The sequence below is a fragment of the Entelurus aequoreus genome, linkage group LG20 (genome assembly GCF_033978785.1).
Source record: "Entelurus aequoreus isolate RoL-2023_Sb linkage group LG20, RoL_Eaeq_v1.1, whole genome shotgun sequence".
Lineage (NCBI taxonomy): Eukaryota > Metazoa > Chordata > Actinopteri > Syngnathiformes > Syngnathidae > Entelurus > Entelurus aequoreus.
This window is the reverse complement of record NC_084750.1, coordinates 16,319,447-16,337,642: the sequence shown is the minus strand read 5'-3', so window position 1 is coordinate 16,337,642 and position 18,196 is coordinate 16,319,447. Positions and strand designations below refer to the sequence as shown.

The 18,196-nt window shown below is 38.9% G+C and overlaps 1 protein-coding gene across 4 annotated transcripts in view; it reads right to left on the bottom strand.

The window, feature by feature from the left end:
* Nucleotides 1–18,196, bottom strand: part of LOC133635961 (transcription factor Sp8-like) — a 75,149-nt gene that overhangs the window by 28,735 nt on the left and 28,218 nt on the right. Inside the window, exons 2-6 of one of the 4 annotated variants that reach the window (XM_062029479.1) lie at nucleotides 13,330–13,459; nucleotides 13,165–13,273; nucleotides 11,036–11,107; nucleotides 5,649–5,755; nucleotides 5,442–5,540 (exon numbers count right to left, since the gene is read on the bottom strand). The gene's annotated coding sequence lies outside the window, so the exon portion shown is untranslated. Of the gene's footprint in view, nucleotides 1–5,441; nucleotides 5,541–5,648; nucleotides 5,756–11,035; nucleotides 11,108–13,164; nucleotides 13,274–13,329; nucleotides 14,033–18,196 lie in introns of those variants that run through there. The other 3 variants (XM_062029481.1, XM_062029480.1, XM_062029482.1) reach the window with 3 other exon arrangements.

Below are 18,196 nucleotides of genomic sequence, written 5' to 3'. Positions count from 1 at the left end.
ATGATGTGAAGGGGCACATTAAATGATGTGGCGGACAACATTAAATGACGTAGCGGGCCAACTTAAAATGATGTGGCGGACCACAATAGAATTATGTGGTGGAAAATAAATGATGTGGTGGGCCAAAATAAAATCATGCAACAGGCCACTTTAAAATTATGTGAAGAGGCACATTAAATGATGTGGCGGACAACATTAAATGACGTAGCGGGCCAATTTAAAATGACGTGGCAGACAATAATAAATGACGTAGCGGGCCACAATAGAATTATGTGGTGGAAAACAAATGACGTGGTGGGCCAAAATAAAATCACGCAACAGGCCACATTAAGATTATGTGAAGAGGCACATTAAATGATGTGGCAGACAACATTAAATGACTTAGCAGGCCACGATAGAATTATGTGGTGGAAAACAAATGACGTGGTGGGCCAAAATAAAATCATGCAACAGGCCACTTTAAAATTATGTGAAGAGGCACATTAAATGATGTGGCGGACAACATTAAATGACGTAGCGGGCCAATTTAAAATGACGTGGCAGACAATAATAAATGACGTAGCGGGCCACAATAGAATTATGTGGTGGAAAACAAATGACGTGGTGGGCCAAAATAAAATCACGCAACAGGCCACATTAAGATGATGTGAAGGGGCACGTTAAAATGATGTGGCAGACAACATTAAATGGTCACAATAGAATTATGTGGTGGAAAATAAATGACGTGGTGGGCCAAAATAAAATCACGCAACAGGCCACATTAAGATGATGTGAAGAGGCGCATTAAATGACGTAGCGGGCCACCTTAAAATGATGTGGCAGACAACAAGAAATGATGTAGCGGGCCACAATAGAATTATGTGGTGGAAAACAAATAATGTGGTGGGCCAAAATAAAATCATGCAAAAGGCCACTTTAAAAGGATGTGAAGAGGCACATTAAATGATGTGGCGGACAACATTAAATGACGTAGCGGGCCAATTTAAAATGATGTGGCGGACCACAATAGAATTATGTGGTGGAAAACAAATGACGTGGTGGGCCAAAATAAAATCATGCAACAGGCCACATTAAGATGATGTGAAGAGGCACATTAAATGATGTGGCAGACAACATTAAATGACTTAGCAGGCCACAATAGAATTATGTGGTGGAAAACAAATGACGTGGTGGGCCAAAATAAAATTACGCAACAGGCCACATTAGAATGATGTGAAGGGGCACATTAAATGATGTGGCGGACAACATTAAATGACGTAGCGGGCCAACTTAAAATGATGTGGCGGGCCAAATTAGAATTTTGTGGTGGAAAACAAATGACGCGGTGGGCCAAAATAAAATTATGCAACAGGCCAATTTAAAATGATGTGAAGGGGCACATTAAAAGATGTAGCGGGCCAATTTAAAATGAAGTGGCGGGCCACGTGAAAAGGATGGGGCAGTGCCAAAATATAATAGACGCGCCACATTAGAATGACGTAGCAGGCCAAAATAAAATGTGGCAGGCCACTTTAAACCATGTGGCGGCCCAGATTTGGCCCCTGGGCCTTGAGTTTGACACCTGTGTTTCAGACCCACTTGAAGCTATTCAACTAGACTTTGTTACGTGTGCAGGTGTGGCGAGCAGCCAGGTGAGCACACATGAAGCGCCTGCATGCAGCACTTCCTCCACAGATACTCTTGCTTTGCTATTGTTCTGCCACACATTACGCCTCACCTCCTCACAATGCCTGCCCTCAGGGTGCTGCCCGCCCGCCCGCCTGCGTGCACGCACGGGGGAGCGCCCGGTTAAATTGACTGGAAACAGCCGGTTTGTTGCATAGCAATTGGCGTGAAAAAAGCAAAGAGAGGTGGAGGAAAATGGCGGCACATGACGGTCACATGTACGTAAACTTCTGTGAGGTCATCAAAGGGCAGCCAGAGTGGTGAAAGAAGATTAGAAGCAAAGAACATAGGTCAGTACTATTTTCTCTGACCTTCTTTCATTGATGTCAAACATGAAACGCTTCTTTTACCACCTTAACCATATGTGCTGCCTTTGGGGCCGCATACGGGACATACGTAGACCGGCTTGGCGTCAGGATCTGCCAGGCCGGCAAGTTGTGTCAGGCCCTGCACTTGAGTACACACACACACACACACGTACACACTCTTGTATTTGTTACCTTCTTGAGACCTGAGAAAAATGCCTACCTCTTTAGGACCAGCCTTTCTAGATATATAAAGATGTGTATTTACAACATTAATAATATATACATACTATGCAAGCATAAAAAAGCTTGTTGTGAAAAATTAGTCGGAATTTCACAAGAAAAAGGTCACAATTTCACAAGAAAAATTTAGAATTTTGGCAGTATTATAATTTAAGTCGTAATTTTACACGACGCAAGTCAATGTTTGACAAGAAAAACTGAACATTTGTGCAATATTATGATAAAAGTTGGAATTTTACTCAATAACAGTCGCAATTTTACAAGAAAAGCTTAAGCATTTGGCAATTTTATGAAAAGTCGTAATTTTACTCGACAAAAGTCACAATTTTATAAGAAAAATGTCAAGTGTTGGGAATATAATAATAATCGGGATTTCACTTGGCAAAATGATGACAAAAGTCATCGTTTTACTCAAAAAATGTCACTGTTTTACAAGAATAACAAAACAATTGGCAACATTGGGGTAAAATGTCTATTTTCTATTTCCTGCTGGACCTACTCTCTATTTTATGCTGCTGCTGTCATATAGACTGTATATACTGTAATATTGTACATGGTCATTGGTTTATATTGTATATATGTTATAGACATAATATAATATATCTGTATATAAATCACTCTGTACACATATTATGTATATATTCGTATATATGTTAGATTTTTTTATAGCTATATTAGTCTATTTATACCTGCATTGTCCTTTCCATCATTGTAACTGAGCTACTGTGTTGAACAATTTCCCTTGTGGATCATTAAAGTTTGTCTAAGTCTAAGTCTAAAGGTCAGAATTTTATGACAAATGTCACCATTTTGCATGAAAAAGTAATAATTTTACATGCAAAAGTAATAATTTTACGAGAAAATATTGCAATATTACAGAAGCAGAAAGAATAGGAGAAATTGTTCCCAATTTTACAAGAAAAAAGTCGACACATTTTGAGAAAAATACTGCTTTTGGTTATTTTATTTTATTTTTTTTGAATTTTTTGTTTGTAATTGGTTTTTAATCTTCATTATTTACTTCAAGTTATTACAGTATGTATCTATACACATATTTTTATTTTATTTTATAATTCATTTTGTCCAAAGGGGGCACGCTTCAATTTCTTCCACACACTTGTCATTACGTATGTTGACCAGAGGGGGAGCACTTTTAAAAGCGACACACAGTCAATTAAAAAAATCCCTCCTTTTAGGGACCACCCTCATTTTGATAGATGTCACCAGCAGGGGGTGCAAATGAGACATTCTCTATTAGATGCAATGTTATTGGGACCATGATTTATGTCATCACTTGTTCACACCTCCTCATATGGAAGATACTTTTCCTTCTTCATGTCTCAAGAAGGCTAGAAATACAAGAACACACACACACACACACACTTATCTTGGATCTTTATGGCGTGCTGCACCCTCCACTTAGCAGCGCTGTAAAGGTCTTCCTGGACTGGTTGGAGTCTTCAAAGACGCGCACACACACGCGCGGGAAAGACACTTCAATTTTAGCTTCAAAGGGAGGGTTTAAAACACCCGCTTGCTCACCGTCCAAGCGCTGCACGGCTCTTTTTTCTTTGTTTTGATTAATCTGCGGTATGGCTGTGACAGACGATGGGGAGCAAAGCCACATTATTACATAACACAATGTATGGCGCACGCTAAATCTTGGTTTTCGGCATGGTTGGAGGAGTTTGGGAGGAGGGCGACCTTGGACCTGTTCACCACAGTTCCCGCAGACTTTTATTACGAAGCCACGCTGTTGAAACACGTGCCTTGGCGTTGTCTTGCTGAAATAAGCAGGGGCGTCCATGATAACGTTGCTTGGATGGCAACATATGTTGCCCCAAAACCTGTATGTACCTTTCAGCATTAATGGTGCCTTCACAGATGTGTAAGTTACCAGGGCCGGCCCGTGGCATAGGCCGTATAGGCCACAAATGTTGGAGGAAAAAAAAAAAAGAAAAAAAAAGTTGGTACTAAAAATAATCCCACGTTAATTAAAATGCAAAGTAAAGCCTATTTAATAGAAATATAATTTGTTACAACATTACGCCCCCCCCCCCCCCCCCCCCCCCGCACGGTGCGCCCCCTCCCTTCCCGCATCATGACTTTTTTTGGACGTCACCACATCAAAAAATCAACACAAGATGTCAAAACGGTCAAAACTGTCAGGTGCCCAGGGAAGAGAAAAGAAGAGGAGGAGAAACGAGAAAAAGACAGAGGTAGCAGGTATGTAACGTTAGCCTACATGAAATTATTTGTCTGTTACAGAATGTGATAGTAACCTGGCTTTTTAGCATTAAGCTAATGTTACATGATTCGGCAATTGCTAATCAATAAATAGCTAGTTCTGTTTTAACGTCGGGTTAATATTGTGGAGGGGGCTAAATTGTTATGGAAAATAATAATGTAACGTTAGGTAATTACAGTACTCCCACCTTACATTCCTCAGGGACATTTGTATTAGATCTTTTAAGCAGGTGTTTTTTGTTGACATTGTTATTGCCTTCTGGTTAGCTAATGTTTGCCCTGCAGGTAATAGTCACTTTTCCACCCCTTTATATATTAGGTATAGTTGTAAGCCTAGTTGTTAAAGTGCACATCATTAATGTTAATTAAGCAATATCACATGAGAGGGAATGCTGTTTTTTTTTATTTGAGCACTGCTGTGATTCGGTTAAAGATAATCATAACATAACATTCTCATATAATGTTAATTTGCTTTCTTTAAGTAAAAAAAAAAAGGTCAAAGACAAAGCTATTCGGTTTCTTGTGAGTATATACACTTCACTGCCGATGTGGGGGGGGCGCCACCTAAAATCTTGCCTAGGGCGCCAGATTGGTTAGGGCCAGGCCTGTAAGTTACCCATGTCTTGGGCACTAATACACCCCCATACCATCACATATGCTGGCTTTTACACTTTGCGCCTCGAACAGTCCGGATGGTTCTTTTCCTCTTTGTTCCGGAGGACACGACGTCCACAGTTTCCAAAAAACATTTGAAATGTGGACTTGTCAGTTGATGGATTCGTTAATTGATGATTGATTGAAACAATTGATAGTGGCGGTGCTGAGTGATTAGGTCGATATTTTAATGTTCTCAAAACATGATGGAAATAAGTAGTTGTTTAGTTTCATTGTGTACCGTTCATTTTCCAATCCACCATTGCTGTATGGTGTCCCAATATATATGGTGCACTAAATAACAACTTGAGTTATCTGACAACCAACCTTTCTAAACATGGGTCATCATTCCAGCCAGAGTTCACTCTCAGTTCAAGTTTCCTCACTCCTGTAGTGACTTTACATCTGCAGGCAGTGACCTTTAACCTTTAAGGAGGTGCAAGGGGGGTGGGGGGTTGTCAAGGTATCATCCACAAGTGGAATTGTTCCCTATTTGGGTCAGGTTTGTTACGTGTTCCCAAACATCATAAATACCTGTCCTTGTCGCCAAGAGAGGCATTCTGCAAATTCTCAGCCTGACGACTCAAGTGGCGCTCGCCGCACCGCGTTTAAACGCCTTGTTGGATGTGTGCGTCGTTCGCCTGGAGGAAGTAAAACGCACAAATGGTAACCGTGACACCATCACTCAAAGTCGTGTGTCAGTGAGGAAAAGCTTCACGTGTACAACGCCCAAAACCAGTGAAGTTGGCAAATAAAAACAGAATACAATGACTTGCAAATCCTTTCCAACCTCACGTCACATTGCTGGTTTTACGAGCAGAGGAGCATGTTCGGCAGCGCACAATCACAGAGTACTTACAAGCAGACACAGTGTGTAGACAGAAAAGGGAGAATGGACGCATTTTGGCCTAAGCGGTGCTTTAAAAAAAGGCTAGCTAGTTAGCAGCTAATGTCCATCCGCAGTCTGCAGTGTTTTAGCTACTTCTAAATCCCTAATCCTCGCCTCCATGGCGACAAATAAAGTAAGTTTCTTACAAGTATCATTATCACTGCAGGACGAGGAATAGCTAAACATGCTTCACTACACACCGTAGGAGGATACAATAGCTCACCGGCGTCACAATGTAAACAAACGCCATGGGTGGATCTACACCTGACATCCACTGTAATGATACCAAGTACAGGAGCGTATCTAGTCGATACTACTATGAATACATCTACATATTTTGGCATCACATCTTTCGTTCAAAAAAAATTCATATTATGTTTAGAAACTCAGGAAATACGTCCCTAACAAATGATAATAATAATAATAGATTTTATTTGTAAAAAGCACTTTACATTGAGTAAACAACCTCAAAGTGCTACAGTATATTTAAAAAAAAAAGATAATAAAAAATAAATAAAAATAAAAACTAGAACAGCCAAATAGCTAAAACTAGTATGCATATATCTAAAAAAAAAAAAGGCTTTTTTAAAAAGAAGGGTTTTTAAGCTTTTATTAAGAGCATCCACAGTCTGTGGTGCCCTCAGGTGGTCAGGGAGAGTGTTCCACAGACTGGGAGCGGCGGAGCAGAAAATGAGAACTTAAATTATGACCAATGTATGATCCTGTAACTCCTTGGTATTGGATCGATACCTAAATGTGTGGTATCATCCAAAACTAATGTAAAGTATCAAAGAAGAGAAGAATAAGTGATTATTACATTTTAGTGTAGATAGAACATGTTAAAACAGAAAATAAGCAGATATTAACAGTAAATGAACAAGTGGATTAATAATCCATTTTTACAGTTTGTCCTTTATAATGTGTACAAAATAATAGGTGTATAAATGACACAATATGTTACTGTATACGTCAGCAGACTAATTAGGAGCCTTTGTTTGTTTACTTACTACTAAAAGACAAGTTGTCTAGTATGTTCACTATTTTATTTAAGGACTAAATTGCAATAATAAACATATGTTTCATGTACCCTAAGATTTTTTGTTCAAATAAAGCCAATAATGATATTTTGTTGTGGTTCCCCTTATTTAGAAAAGTATTGAAATACATTTTGGTATCGGTACCAAAATATTGGTATCAATACAACCCCTAATGCCAACGAAGTGCACAAATCTTCCCACTTGGTAATATATAAAAAGCTACGTATTGTTCTAAATAGAGATGTCCGATAATATCGGTCTGACGATATTATCGGCCGATAAATGCGTTAAAATGTAATATCGGAAATTATCGGTATCGTTTTTTTTATTATCAGTATCGGGGTTTTTTTTTGGGGGGGGGGGGGTTTTGGGTTTTTTTTTTTATTAAATCCACATAAAAAACACAAGATACACTTACAATTAGTGCACCAACCCAAAAAACCTCCCTCCCCCATTTACACTCATTCACACAAAAGGGTTGTTTCTTTCTGTTAATATTCTGGTTCCTACATTATATATCAATATATATCAATACAGTCTGCAAGGGATACAGTCCGTAAGCACACATGATTGTGCGTGCTGCTGGTCCACTAATAGTACTAACCTTTAACAGTTAATTTTACAAATTTTCATTAATTACTAGTTTCTATGTAACTGTTTTTATATTGTTTTACTTTCTTTTTTATTCAAGAAAATGTTTTTAATTTATTTATCTTATTTTATTTGATTCATTTTTTTAAAAAGTACCTTATCTTCACCATACCTGGTTGTCCAAATTAGGCATAATAATGTGTTAATTCCACGACTGTATATATCGGTTGATATCGGTATCGGTAATTAAAGAGTTGGACAATATCGGCATATCGGATATCGGCAAAAAGCCATTATCGGACATCCCTAGTTCTAAATGATATGTTTAGACTTAACTTCTATTGTGTATGACGCTGGGACTCATCGAGGATTGCCTCAGTGATTGTATTCAAAACAGCCTAATTGTTGGAGTTTATGACTAGATAATTACCTTATACAACACTTCCAAGGTGAGGCTGTGTGGTAAAAAAAAAACAGACTCATTGAAAACAAGTCCTTCCTCTCACACGTCACTAGTTATGTGACTGACTTCCTCTTATTCTCACCAAAACATGGCCAAACTGTAAAAAAAAAAACACTCACAGTTCACCTGTTGCACATTTTGTTATGACTTAGTGTTCCAAAATAAAATATATTGTTTTCCCTCAATCTTGGACGCACAACATCCCAATTACTACAAAGTGATTGTTTACTAATTAAAATAAGCAGCACAATTTGATCTTTTAAAAAAATAAATACTTCTCCAAACCCAAAAGCAGCAAAGTTGTCACGTTGTGTAAATGGTAAATAAAAACAGAATACAATGATTCGCTAATCATTTTCAACTTATATTCAATTGAATAGACTGCAAAGACAAGATATTTAATGTTCGAACTGGTAAACTTTGTTATTTTTTGGCAAATATTCGCTCATTTGGAATTCGATGCCTGAATGTTTAAAAAAAAGGTGGCACGAGTGGCAAAAAAGACTGAGAAAGTTGAGGAATGCTCATCAAACACTTATTTGGAACATGCCACAGGTGAACAGGCTCATTGGGAACAGGTGGGTGCCATGATTGGATATAAAAGCAGCTTCCATGAAATGCTCAGTCATTCACAAACAAGGATGGGGCGAGGGTCACCACTTTGTCAACAAATGTGTGAGCAAATTGTTGAACAGTTTAAGAACAACATTTCTCAACCAGCTATTGCAAGGAATTTAGGGATTTCACCATCGACGCTCCGTAATATCATCAAAAGGTTCAGAGAATCTGGAGAAATCACTGCATGTTGTCATGATCCGTGGTCTGGACTCTTTTAGTTCCTGTTTGCTGTGGACTGCCTGTTTCTTGAATGCTGTGAGCTATTCCCTGGATCCTGACTCCTGTCCCTGTTTGCTGTTTCCTGGTTTCTGGTTCGTGTTTTCCTTGCTTTTTTTTTTTAACATTAAAACCATGTTTTCTTGTACCAAGCCTGTCATCTCTGCATCTTGGGGTTCGTCACCACCACTTCATGACAGAAAAAAAGGCAAGGAAAACACGAACCAGAAAGCAGGAAACAGCAAACGGGGACAGGAGTCAGGATCCAGGGAATAGCTCACAGCATTCAAGAAACAGGCACAAACAGGAACTAAAAGAGTCCAAAAACCAACAAAACATAATCCAGACCACAGATCATGACACACGTAACATTGAATGCCCGTGCCCTTCGATCCCTCAGGCGGTACTGCATCAAAAAGCGACATCAGTATGTAAAGGATATCACCACATGGGCTCAGGAACACTTCAGAAAACCACTGTCAGTAACGACAGTTTGTCGCTACATCTACAAGTGCAAGTTAAAACTCTACTATGCCATTTATCAACAACACCCAGAAATACCCAGAAAGCCGGCTTCGCTGGGCCCCGAGCTCATCCAAGATGGACTGGTGCAAAGTAGAAAAGTGTTCTGCGGTCTGACGAGTCCACATTCCAAATTGTTTTTGTACACTTTACAAGAAATACATTGGCGGCAAACTCCATAGCTTGCTATCTTGTGCAGGCTAGCTTTCGGAGACTCTTATTTTGTTTTAGCGCAGGCAGGGTGAAGCAGGGCTTTTATTGCGACGACAGGAACTGTGCGGTCGGTCTTTAGAGTTTTGACGGCGGGTACGGCGCGAGAGTCTGTTGAAATAACAATAGTTTCTCGCCTTCCTGTCGGTCGTTTTTTCTTATTAATGACCGGGCAGCAGCCAGCGTCATCTCACAAGACTCAATCAAGTGACGAAAGTGACGTCTTGGTGAAGAATGATGATCGCTAGAGATGTCCGATAATATCGATGAGTTAAAATGTAATATCGGAAATTATCGGTATCGTTTTTTTTATTATCAGTATCAGGTTTTTTATTTTATTTTTTTTTTATTTATTTTTTTATTAAATCCACATAAAAACACAAGATACACTTACAATTAGTGCACCAACCCAAAAAACCTCCCTCCTCATTCACACAAAAGGGTTGTTTCTTTCTGTTATTAATATTCTGGTTCCTACATTATATATCAATATATATCAATACAGTCTGCAAGGGATACAGTCCGTAAGCACACATGATTGTGCGTGCTGCTGGTCCACTAATAATACTAACCTTTAACAGTTAATTTTTTACAAATTTTCATTAATTACTAGTTTCTATGTAACTGTTTTTATATTGTTTTACTTTATTTTTTATTCAAGAAAATGTTTTTAATTTATTTATCTTATTTTATTTGATTAATTTTTTTAAAAAGTACCTTATCTTCCAAATTAGGCATAACAATGTGTTAATTCCACGACTGTATATATCGGTTGATATCGGTATCGGTTGATATCGGTATCGGTAATTAAAGAGTTGGACAATATCGGCATATCGGATATCGTCAAAAAGCCATTATCGGACATCCCTAATGATCGCTAATTTTTAGGTCTATTTTTGTAATGCCTGGCTGGCGGTGGACTAACACACCCTCCGCCATCCACGTAACGGAATCACATCGTTAAGTGGCCGAAGATTCACGTCCCAACTAATAATAGTTCTCTGCAATATCACAATTAGCGAAAAATTACGTCTCCTAATGCGCTCCGTAGACTACGTTGCACACTTTAGTAGCGTAAGTGCTGTTGAATTATGAGCGTAATTAACTATCAAAATACATTTGAGAAATGACAGTTGTAATTTTTATGTAATTATCCGTAAAATCACACCTCTGCAGTTACAGTAAATTAGGGATGATTCACAGTAAATTACAGTAAAAGTCATGCAATTATTAGCCAGTAAATGTGCTGTGAATTTACAATGACAATGTTTGTTTTATACATTTTCCAAAAGTCACACACACACAGAGTCATTGTAGTGGCTTTAAAAAGGCCAAATGTGCACGTTCCCACCAGCTGATAATGTCAGGTACTCACAGTTATATTCTCGGTGTATGCTTTTTCCAACCGTGGCGGCCAGCTCGGATGTCATCAAAAATGCTGAAGGACCTGTAAGAGTTGGTACGACTTTAGTTAATTGCGTCCATTATCAAAAGGTGTCAAACGACCTGGAAATAAAATGGATCAACAAAGTACCTTCAATTTTCTTCCTAAATGTGTTTGTTTTTCTTTCCAATTTGACAGAAAAAAAATATACGTACTGCATGAAATTGCATACCGTTTAAACTTTAATAGTATCCAATATTGCAACGAATATTAAATTATGTCATCATACTTTCCAAACTTTTTTTTGTCAAGAGTGTGCAAATACATTTAGTAAGAAATGATAAAGTACTTTATTACAAAACCCAAAAGCAGTGAAGTTGTCACGTTGTGTAAATGGTAAATAAAAACAGAATACAATATTTGCAAATCCTTTTCAACTTATATTCAATTGAATAGACTGCAAAGACAAGATATTTAATGTTCACACTGAGAAACTTTTTTTTTTTTGTGCAAATAATCGTTAACTTAGAATTTAATGGCAGCAACACATTGCAAAAAAGTTGCCACAGGGGCATTTTTACCACTGTGTTACATGGCCTTTCCTTTTAACAACACTCAGTAAAGGTTTGGGAACTGAGGAGACACATTTTTGAAGTGGAATTCTTTCCCATTCTTGCTTGATGTACAGCTTAAGTTGTTCAACAGTCCGGGGTCTCCCTTGTGCTATTTTAGGCTTCATAATGCACCACACATTTTCAATGGGAGACAGGTCTGGACTACAGGCAGGCCAGTCTAGTACCCGCACTCTTTTACTATGAAGCCACGCTGTTGTAACACGTGGCTTGGCATTGTCTTGCTCAAATAAGCAGGGGCGTCCATGATAACGTTGCTTGGATGGCAACATATGTTGCTCCAAAACCTGTATGTACCTTTCAGCATTAATGGTGCCTTCACAGATGTGCAAGTTACCCATGTCTTGGGCACTAATACACCCCCATACCATCACACATGCTGGCTTTTACACTTTGCGCCTAGAACAATCCGGATGGTTCTTTTCCTCTTTGTTCCGGAGGACACGACGTCCACAGCTTCCAAAAACAATTTGAAATGTGGACTTGTCAGACCACGTAACACTTTTCCACTTTGCATCAGTCCATCTTAGATGAGCTCGGGCCCAGCGAACTCGGCGGCGTTTCTGGGTGTTGTTGATAAATGGCTTTGGCTTTGCGTAGTAGAGTTTTAACTTGCACTTACAGATGTAGCGACCAACTGTAGTTACTGACAGTGGTTTTCTGAAGTGTTCCTGAGCCCATGTGGTGATATCCTTTACGCGCTGATGTCGCTTTTTGATGCAGTACCGCCTGAGGGATCAAAGGTCCGTAATATCATGGCTTACGTGCAGTGATTTCTCCAGATTCTCTGAACCGTTTGATGATATTACGGACTTTAGATGGTGAAATCCCTAAATTCCTTGCAATAGCTGGTTGAGAAATGTTGTTCTTAAACTGTTGGACAATTTGCTCAGGCATTTGTTGACAAAGTAATGACCCTCGCCCCGTCTTTGTTTGTGAATGACTGAGCATTTCATGGAAGCTACCCAATCATGGCACCCACCTGTTCCCAATTAGCCTGTCCACCTGTGGCATGTTCAAATAAGTGTTTGATGAGTATTCCCCAACTTTCTCAGTCTTTTTTGCCACTTGTGCCAGCTTTTTGGAAACATGTTGCAGCCATCAAATTCCAAATGAGCTAATATTTGCAAAAAAAATAACGACGTTTACCAGTTGGAACGTTAAATATCTTGTCTTTGCAGTCTATTCAATTGAATATAAGTTGGAAAGGATTTGCAAATCATTGTATTCTCTTTTTATTTACCATTTACCATTATCACTAGTTTTGAGCTTTGTATAACCAGGCCTTGGAGGGCCACATAAAATGAGGTGGCGGGTCAGATCTGGGCCTTGAGTTTGACGTCTCTGGTGTAAGGAGTTTGGACACCACTGTTATGTATTAAGCTATCTGCGGGTGTTGTTGTTGTTGAGACACTTGTTTGTCCACCCAGACACCAGGAATCTTGTCAATCAACACCATGAAAAGCAGCAGTCTGCCAACATCCTCACCTCGAAGCGAGTCCGATGAGCCGTGTTTGATTGTGTCGCCGCACGACGGTTGTATACAGGAATGTTACGAGAGAGCGTCTCCCGCTCGCAAACGGAACACCGGCGGCATCTGCCAAGAAAAGTCGTGTCACAAGTCATAAATCACTCGCTTCTTTACAGCCTTACCTTCAGGAGGAGACACGCCGACGCCCCGACAAACGCACACCCACGCCTGAGAGGACGCCGCACACAAGAGGGAGGTTGCACGCAAACGTGTCAATACCACTTTGATTGACATTTCTGCACACGCTGGAGACTTGAGGACAAAACACCTACAATAACCTGTTGAACTAATCACAGTAATTACGCATTCGAGTTCTTGCACACCTGGAGGGGTTTTATGTTATTAATAACCAAAGATGAAAAGACACAGCTTTGGAAAAAAAAAAAAAAAGTATGTTAAAGTTGCTTTGGTGGACACAAATACGCAGAAGTAAATGTACCTGCGGTGTTCCACAGGGCTCCGTCTTGAGCCCCAAGGGATTCATTATGTACAGTACAGGCCAACACCTTCTCATTTCAATGGGTTTTCTTTATTTTCATGACTATTTACATTGTAGATTGTCACATCAAAGCTATGACACCTGTGAAGTGGAAACCATTTCAGGCGACTACCTCGTAAAGCTCATGCAGAGAATGCCAAGACCGTGCAAAGCAGTAATCGGAGAAAAGGGTGGCTATTTTGAAGAAACTACAATATAAAACAGGTTTTCAGTTATTTCACCTTTTTTTGTTAAAGGCCTACTGAAAGCCACTACTAGCGACCACGCAGTCTGATAGTTTATATATCAGTGGTGTGCGGTGAGGTTAATGTCTGGTGAGGCACTGCATCATCACAGTCAGATTTACAAACATATGAACCCTAAATAGTATCTTATTCACCATGTGATTGGCAGCAGTTAACGGGTTATGTTTAAAAGCTCATACCAGCATTCTTTACACAACTGTAGCACACAAAAAAGCACATTTAATAAAAAAAAACATTATTATGGTCTTACCTTTCTTGCTGGACATCCACACAGCCAGCCTTTGCGTGTGTACCACGCTGTTTGAAAAGAACTGTCCCGAAGTCAAAAGCAAACCTTTTAGCTCCGGCGTTGGTCTACCTTTAATTATTACCTCCTGCTTCGATTGAAAGTCCAGTTTAGAAAACTGTTTTATTTTACATATGTAATCCTCCATGTTTTTAATAAAAGTCCAGGCGAGAGGAAATAAACAATCGCTTGCAAACTTTTTTTTTTTTTTTCTTCTGCGGCCGAGGAATGATCTCTGGGATCACTACCGCCCTCTACCACCAGGAGGCCGGATTACTGCGAGCCTCAACCAGTACGTCTTTTGCACCAGATTTATGAATGCTCAGCACAAGAAATACGTGACACACATACAGTTTTTGACAAAATACACTGTACATTATATACCTCAGCTAACTAAACTATGCCATAGTTTAGTTAGCTGATATAATTCATATAGCAATACAGTCTCACTGCACAGCAGCTCAGCAGTTAGCCGAGTCATTGTGCACAATCCATGTTGAGGCACAACGCAGTGACGTGCCTCACCTGGCTGCTGATCACCGCACCGTCTCTTCTCAGTATTTGAATGGCAAATGTGAAAATAAAAATAAAAATAATGTAAAACTGGTGAAGTTAAATGGAAAATAACTTTAGTATAATCACTGGATACATATAACAATTTATTTAATTTTTTTTTCTTTTTACATTTTTTTTCTTTCCATGACGGCAGGTGAGGCCCCGCCTCCCCTGCCTCTAGTGACTGCACGCCACTGTTATATATCAATGATGAAATCTTAACATTGCAACACATGCCAATACGGCCGGGTTAACTTATAAAGTGCCATTTTAAATTTCCCGGGGAACTTCCGGTTCAAAAAGCCTTTGGAGGATGACGTATGCGCGTGATGTAGCCAGTTTAACAGAGGTATGGCTTCCCCATTGAAGCCAATACGAAATAGCTCTGTTTTCATGTCATTATTCCACAGTATTCTGGACATCTGTGTTGGTGAATCTGTTGCAATTTGTTCATTGCATTATGGAGAAAGAAGCTGAGCAAGCGAAGAAGAAAGTCGGTGCGAAGCGGAGTATTTTGCGAGGGAAGTCAGCAACACAACACAGCCGGTGTTTCATTGTTGACATTCCCGAAAGATGCGGTCAAGATCGAAGAACTCGGACAACAGAGACTCTTACCAGGAGGACTTTAACTTCGATACACAGACGCGATACCGTGAGTACGCTTCCAAACATTTGATCGCTTGCTATAACTAGCTCGAGCTAGGAGCTAGGAGCTAGCATAACAAACACCTAGGTGTTTGTTATGCGGGATTAATTTGTGGCATATTAAATATAAGCCTGGTTGTGTTGTGGCTAATAGAGTATATATATGTATTGTGTTTATTTACTGTTGTAGTCATTCCCAGCTGAATATCAGGTCCCACCGCGCGCTTCCAAACATTTGATTGCTTGCCCGTACGTGCGTGTCACGTACGTAACTTTGGTTAAATATATAAGCTTTATGAACCTTGGGTTAGGTGAACGGTTCTTTGGGCTGAGTGAGTGTGTGTTGTGCAGGTGTTTGAATTGTATTGGCGGGTTATATATACGGGATCCCGTCCATATTACCCGCTCGAGCTATAACTAGCTTGAGCTAGTAGCTAGGAGCTAGCATAACAAACACCTAGGTGTTTTTATGCAGGATTAATTTGTGGCATATTAAATATAAGCCTGGTTGTGTTGTGGCTAATAGAGTATATATATGTCTTGTGTTTATTTACTGTTGTAGTCATTCCCAGCTGAATATCAGGTCACCCCCGGCTCTCACAGCATCTTCCCTATCTGAATAGCTTCAACTCCCCACTAGTCCTTCACTTGCACTTTCCTCATCCACAAATCTTTCATCCTCGCTCAAATTAATGGGGAAATCGTCGCTTTCTCGGTCCGAATCTCTCTCACTTCTGGCGGCCATCATTGTAAACAATAGGGAACTTTGCGTATATGTTCAACTGACTACGTCACGCTACTTCCGGTAGGGGCAAGCCTTTTTTTATCAGATACCAAAAGTTGCGATCTTTACCGTCGTTCTATACTAAATCCTTACAGAAAAAATATGGCAATATCGCGAAATGATCAAGTATGACACATAGAATAGATCTGCTATCCCCGTTTAAATAATATCACATATTACTTATTACTTATCACATATTTAGTCAATTAGGTGAACCATTCAGTAAATTAACTACCGTATTTTTCGGACTATAAGTCACAGTTTTTTTCACAGTTTGGCCGGGCGTGCGACTTATACTCAGGAGCGACTTATGTGTGAAATTATTATCACATTACCGTAAAATATCAAATAATATTTATCTCATTCACGTAAGAGACTAGACGTATAAGATTTCATGGGATTTAGCGATTAGGAGTGACAGATTGTTTGGTAAACGTATAGCATGTTCTATATGTTATAGTTATTTGAATGACTCTTACCATAATATGTTACGTTAACATACCAGGCACCTTCTCAGTTGGTTATTTATGCCTCATATAACGTACACTTATTCAGCCTGTTGTTCACTATTCTTTATTTATTTTAAATTGCCTTTCAAATGTCTATTCTTGGTGTTGGATTTTATCAAATACATTTCCCCCAAAAATGCAACTTATACTCCAATGCGACTTATAAATGTCTTTTCCCTTCTTTATTATTAGGGATGTCCGATAATGGATTTTTGCCGATATCCGATATTGTCCAACTCTTTAATTACCGATACCGATATCAACCGATACCGATATCAACCGATATATGCAGTCGTGGAATTAACACATTATTATGCCTAATTTGGACAACCATGTATGGTGAAGATAAGGTACTTTTTTTTTTTAATTATAAAATAAGATAACTAAATTAAAAACATTTTCTTGAATAAAAAAGAAAGTAAAACAATATAAAAACAGTTACATAGAAACTAGTAATTAATGAAAATGAGTAAAATTAACTGTTAAAGGTTAGTACTATTAGTGGACCAGCAGCACGCACAATCATGTGTGCTTACGGACTGTATTCCTTGCAGACTGTATTGATATATATTGATATATAATGTAGGAACCAGAATATTGATAACAGAAAGAAATGGGGGGAGGGAGGTTTTTTGGGTTGGTGCACTAATTGTAAGTGTATCTTGTGTTTTTTATGTTGATTTAATAAAAAAAATAAAAATATATATTAAAAAAACCGATACAGATAATAAAAAAAATGATACCGATAATTTCCGATATTACATTTTAACGCATTTATCGGCCGATAATATTGGCCTGCCGATATTATCGGACATCCCTATTTATTATGCATTTTCGGCCGGTGCGACTTATACTCCGGAGCGACTTACACTCCGAAAAATACGGTACTTATCTACAGTATGTGAACTGTATTGATATTTATTCATTCATTGTTGTTGTGTTTAAGATCGAGAAGAAAAAAAAAGTGAACAATTGTGTTAGAAATTATTTCCAGATAGAAAAAGGTGTAGAATTAAACAAACTCTGCTTCTTCCTGCTTCTTTTCGGACATGTTGGAATGTGAAACTGTAAGTATGTAAGTGTAAACATTAGGGGTGTAAAAAAAAAAAAGAATGCACACTCTAGGCCTTCTCTCCATGAGCTTCAAGCACACCTGTGAAGTGAAAACCCTTTCAGGTGAAGCTCATGGAGAGAATGCCAAGAGTGTGCAAAGCAGTAATCGGAGCAAAGGGTGGCTATTTTGAAGAAACTAGAATATAAAACATGTTATTTCACCTTTTTTTTTGTTAAGTACATAACTCCACATGTGTTCATTCATAGTTTGGATGTGACAATCTACAATGTAAATAGTCATGAAAATAAAGAACACGCATTGAAATGAGAAGGTGTGTCCAAACTTATAAATACATGCGGTGTGTGTACAAAACGTCGGGAGGGTTTTGAAGTTGTTTTCGAGGGCTTTGACG